A 6,333-nucleotide genomic window follows, 5' to 3' on the forward strand; every position below is an offset into this window, starting at 1 on the left:
CTTTTAACTTTTCACTGTAGGACATTGCTTAATCTTAAATAATAATATATTTCATGATTTAATATAATCTGAAGTTTGCATTTCTTATAGTTGAATAATATCCATTTTAATCTCTCTTCGTCGCATTAACTTCGTTGTTAGAACTACTGTTTAATTTGCAAATTTCAATCTGAAAGTACTTTAAGCGCAAATTGAAACAACTTTCAGTCAATATCCACTATTTATTATTTTATGGTGATCTTGTAACACCCATTGAATAAAATATATATATGTATATCTATATATGCAAATAATTTATATGACCATCTTGTAACACCCATTATATAAAATATATGATATATCTCTATATCATCAAATAATTTAATTATTTTTTTATATCCGCATGTTGAAAACCCCAGAATTGAATGCAATTCTTTTACAATTTAAGCTTGAAGAATGAAGATTAGTCTTTCTACTAAAATGCGATATTTATTCTATACCAGATTAGCAGCCGCACTCCGTGCGGACTTTTAGCCTATCTCTTTTGGCCCAAGACTGAAGAGAATTAAATAGCATGACTATCAGATCGTATTGCCTGATGTTGAAGAACCAGATGAAGGGCAAATGTTCAATCCGGGGGTCATGCTGATCCCCAAAAGGCAGAAGTTTGCTTTTCAAACCAGCAGAACCATTAGCACGCCGGACGAAATGCTTACCATTATTTTGTCCGCCGCTACGTTCTGAGTACAAATCCTGCCGAGGTCTACTTTTCCTTTCATCCTTTTAGGGTCGATGAATTAAGTACCAGTGAAACACTGGGGGTTGATGTAATCGGTTCAGCCCTCCCCCAAAGTGGTTGCTCCTGTAGCTAAATTTGAAGACATTAATATAAATGACATTATATTACTGGCCTTTCTCTAATCAGATTTGCACTACAGTTATTACAAGGCCATACAGCAAAAAAAAATGGAACAATCATAATTTTGGCCTAGGTGAGAAAAGGCAAAATCGAAGTTACATTATAGAATGCAAGTTGCAAATATACTACGCTAGGATTTACATACATATATTTTCGTTTCTGCCGTAAAATTTAATATTCTCTACCATCTGCACTATTATGAATATATTCATTTACACACGGAATTGTATTCGTACAAAGTTACATAGTCCCTCTTCCTTTCTTACTCAGCCTGCTGTAGCCATTGTGGACTAGATTAAGATTATTTATGCAAATACTTCAAGCCAGCGGGTTGTTCACCACTAAGTTATGTCATTTTTCTTCTATGGAACTGAGGTAATGTCCTTAAATGTTCATGATTGATCGGTAGCCACTAAACACATTTCTTTCTCTACTTGTTTCTTTTTGTGCTCCTTTCTGTGGAAGAGCGTAGGCTCGAAACGTAAAAGACTTTTTCAATTCCCGAGCGTTATAGTAATACATATGTTTGTCTTCTACACCAACTGTCTTCGTCTTTTGTTTTTTTTTCGTGAATTCTCCCTATACGTATATATATATATTATATATATATATATATATATAATATATATATATATATATATATATATATATATATACATACATACATATATGTGTGTGTCTGTGTACATGTACTCACACATAAATATATATCTACACGTGTGTATGTGCGTATTATTGCATATATTGTCTAACCTTTATACATATCAGTCGACAATGACTAAAGTATCACTAAGTAATTTGAGAAAAAATACAAACATAGTTAATTACATTAAATAATGTATGTTCAATAACGTGAAATTCTGATTAGCATGCAGAATAATACAGAAATTTCTTAAATCTCTGCTCGGGCACTACGCATATACATGTTATATAGATTCAAGCCCTCTTGCATGACCTTCAAAACCGCACCCCTAAATTATTATGAATCAGAGAGTTCTGAATCTCATTACATTTGTTGTAAAACGTCTCTTCAAATTTTGGATTGTGGTCATTTGAGAGTAACGCGGTAACCTTTTTCCTGCACAGTCAGTGTAGTACTAAAACCTGAGTTTCTGATCTCTCTGGAGTGCAGAGAAGTCAGTGTCAGTGTATTATTATATGAATGCATAATTTCTCAGAAACTGTTTCCTGTAAGAACAACATCGAAGTACCTAAGAATATTTTGTGGAGGAGGATGCAGTTTTTCCAGTTTCACCTTCCATTCAAAGTAAGTCGCAGCCTCCGATTCAGCAGGCCACCTGCAGGCTTTGTTGAGTTAACGAACCTTGTCGAAGAGATTCCCTGCACCATCTGATTGTATAACATGCAGGAAAAAGTTTGCCGCATTACCGATTCATTACTCTCAAATGACCACAATCCAAAATTTGAAGAAACGTTCTACAGCAAAGGTAATGCACTATGATTCATTATAATGTAATGGTGCAATTTTGAAGGCCATACAACATGTACATACGTAGCGTCCGAGCGGTAATTTAAAGAATTTCAGTATTATTCTGCAGGCTAATCAAAATTACAAACACTCCATTTCACGTTATTGAACATACATTCTTCAATGTAATCAACCATGTTTCCATCTTTTCTGTTCATGAATTTCTAAAATTCGATAGTTGTTGTTGTTATTATTATTATTATTATTATTATTATTATTATTATTATTATTATTATTATTATTATTATTATTATTTTATTATTATTATTACTATTATTATTGTCTATTCTCCATCTTTGCATATTCGGTTTGGTCTCTTGGCATCCTGTTTGCAATGTTATCACTTTTTGTTACAGATATTTGACTGCATAACCTTTCCAATTAAAATCGATTATCATTTGACCCCGGGATGTTCATAGACTGTAAAATCTTGCTTAATGTATTATTTTAAAGTTAATTATTCCACTCTTAAGACACGCTGACCAATCTGTCTTTGTAGCAGAAAGAGATTCATATTCTCTTTTCCTACGTATGTATTCCGACATTCGTTTTAATCATTTTCTAGCTGCTCTACGCTAGTTTTGTGCTTATAACTTTGCTGCCAACAGTTCTGTTTTAATCACATATTTTATTTGGAGAACGGCCATGTTGAATTGAAAAATTCTAATGCGGAATCAAGTAGAGCAGTATGTATATTATACTATTGTACTGAAATCATTGTGCTAGACGAAATCAATAGATTTAACTAACAATATAGGGAAAGTCAACGTAGTTACAGAGAATAACCCAAAGCTTTCATTATTCATAAGACCATGGTTTACACATTTGCGTATAGCGAAATGTATCTTGAAATGAAAAGTGTCCTTATGATATGATAAACATATACTCTAAAATTGTCACAAATATTCTTGAAATATCTTTAAAAACTTACTAGTCACTTATTTTTAATGAATACAATTCAATAGAGGCAATACAGGACGATAGCAGGAGACAGAGAATAAGAGAGAGAAACAGCAAGTAAAGGAAGTAAAAGGAAGAGAAAGTAAAAGAGTGTACTGGGTAAAGTTGAAAAAGGTGAAGAGATATAAAAGGACTCCGTGAGACACGAAGAGCGACTGGAAAACAACAATGAAGACAAGACTGAGAAAGAAAATAAGCTATAGGAAAGAGAATGGCAAATGTGAATAGATTGAATAGATACAGTATACAAATGAGATAAAATGAGAGAAAAAGGGAAATGGTGTAGAAGGAAAGTAATAGAAATATAATCCGTTAAAATATGCTGTGTCATAGTGAATTAAATTAGTTTCATGATTAAAATATAATTGAAATCACATTTTGATAAAAAATATATATAAAGTGGTATTTTAGCAATATTCTAAACAGTATAGACTTTAAAAATTGCAGTAAAATTTGCATACTCGTATTTAATAAACATCCCTTTTATGAAATACGATAGATAACATTGACGAGCGCTTGGGAACGTTTTGTAATACAATACACATTCAGAGACTATAGGCACTACGTTATCATAATAGAACACTCCGCTTATAAATGTGTTGTTTATTTTCTGGTATTTAGCACGCCTCGTCAACTGGTACAGATTTAATTTTGAGCAGCCCTCAGTCCTGATCGAGAAACCCTTGCTCAATATACAATCCTCAGGGATATATACTAATGAGGCTTATATATCAGTGTATATATTAGCTTCTAATTCTAACTGGATTCGACAAGCGTGCATTCGTTTTTCAGTCCGTTATCTACAAGACAACCGGGCATCTCCATAGGATGCATTGGTTGAGTATTACAATCTGTTAACTATTTTAAACATGGAAAGATAGGTTGGATTATGAAGACATTGGTATAAAATAAGACACATTGCATTATCACAGTTTGAGCTTCTTTGAGCCAAATTATGTTTATTTAGTGCTTATCGCTATACTTTATATGGTTTTACCTGTAAAAATCATTCAGAGAAAACGATTTGTCGGAGTTAGGATACGAACTGCAGATGTGTTGATTCCACTATTTGTTCCACTCTTATTTTGGACAGTTTAGCTAATTTAGTGTTTATATAAATGTCATATAAAAAAAATATTAATAAAGTGTATAAAATTTGAATAATCGTTGCCGATTAGTTTCAAGAGCTTATTGATAGGAAATATAGATTTTCCGCAAAAAAGAAATCTTGATTAGCTTACTATCAATATATGTAAATATAATAACAAATATTTAGCGACAAATATCTGACAGAAGTTAAATGTAAACGCAATAAAATATTAAATATGCGGAAACCGACATTTTGGCCTTTTCTAGTCTTCTAGACACTCGCAATAAAGTTTTCCTTATAACAGTTTAGCGTAACAATTGTTAATGTAACAACCAAAGTTATAAGAAAAAAGAGAAACAAAAAAGAAGAGTGTGAAAGTGCTATTCTGAAACAGCCTATAATTTTCTCTAATTTCCGTTCTCCTTAACATATTTTTATCTTCCAAGTTTTCATTTCAATTTTCGTCAAATATTATGGTTTGGTGCTGTTATTAATATCGTTTGAACTATTGGCGGTGATATTTCATTTTAAGCTAAAAGAAAATCTTTAAGGAAACAATATAGAATAAATTGTAATGTGTTTCTCCAATCAAAGGCAGTTAACTTTCTATTCGTCTCTCAATATATTGATTGCAATCAATTGTGATCTCTTTTACTTTTTTTTCCACGAGTATGAGAATGTTATATCCCAAAACAGCAACAGGAAAATAATCTAAAATATTGACACTGATGTCAAACGTGGTGATAATTACATAACATAACATCACAAAAAGCACACGCCACTCCCTCTCTTTCATTTTCTCTCCTTTTATATGTATGTGTACTTGTACGTGCGCTTACATACGTATACAAAACTCTATGTAAATAACTAAGTATATACATAAATATACTGATAGACATACACAGATATATATATTTATGTATATATATACATGTATATATACATACATATATATATAATATATATATATATATATATATATATATATAATATATATATATATATATATGCATACACTTATATAATATGTGTGTAGATGATAGCAGGCGCGTTTGTGTGTGTATGTGTTAGTGCGTGTCACAGTGAGGATGAAGGTTCCACATGAAACTTTTAGTTTGGTTCCTGTACGATTAATTTGCTGAATAACTTTGAAGAGCATTGCTGCTGTGTAGGAAATGTGTGGTGGAATAAAAAGGAATATTTTACAATTGATTCTCAATATTTCTATATTCAGATATTATTTCCTGATATCTGTTACCCAGACGAAATTGACTACCATTTAACATTGCAGTGAAACTAAAATGAAACCAAGATTCCGTGATTGTGTTAAATATTTCTACATTTTCACCTCTTTTGTTTTGTTTTTAAATTCAGTTTTATATCTGTTTTGGCTTTACTAGCAATTTATCGATATTTCAATTGGCAGTAAAGTTTCATTGCTCTTTCCTTCCGAATCTATCTCTCTAATGTTTAGTTTACACTTCAATTATTTCAATTTACCAATCCCATTTAAGTTGTGCAGTAAATAAAAGCTTGAGACTGTAGATGATATAGACAATTTACTCCTGGAGAATACATTCCATTAAATATTTCGGTTAGCTTTTTATATCTCAGTATTGTTAGATTAAGAAATAAAGTACTCGAGAATTTAAAACCAAATATGAATTTATTTCATTATATAATGTATTTCAGCGTAGTATAATTTCGACAATCTATCATATTGTATCACCATACAAGTTATATGGATTATTATATAGGTTAAATTCTATTGCAGTACTTATCTGCCGTTAACGTTGCACAAATATATTCAATACATTTGTGGCCTAATGTCGTTTACTTGTTTTCTTTTAAAGGATCTGTCATGAAATAACCGATTCCCAATAGAGCTGAGACATT

The 6,333-nt window shown here is 31.4% G+C and overlaps 1 long non-coding RNA gene across 1 annotated transcript in view; it reads left to right on the forward strand.

Moving 5' to 3' along the window:
• LOC118762513 overlaps positions 1-6,333 on the forward strand; it is a 963,298-nt gene that overhangs the window by 540,606 nt on the left and 416,359 nt on the right. The window lies entirely within an intron of this gene.

This window comes from Octopus sinensis, linkage group LG3 (genome assembly GCF_006345805.1).
Source record: "Octopus sinensis linkage group LG3, ASM634580v1, whole genome shotgun sequence".
Lineage (NCBI taxonomy): Eukaryota > Metazoa > Mollusca > Cephalopoda > Octopoda > Octopodidae > Octopus > Octopus sinensis.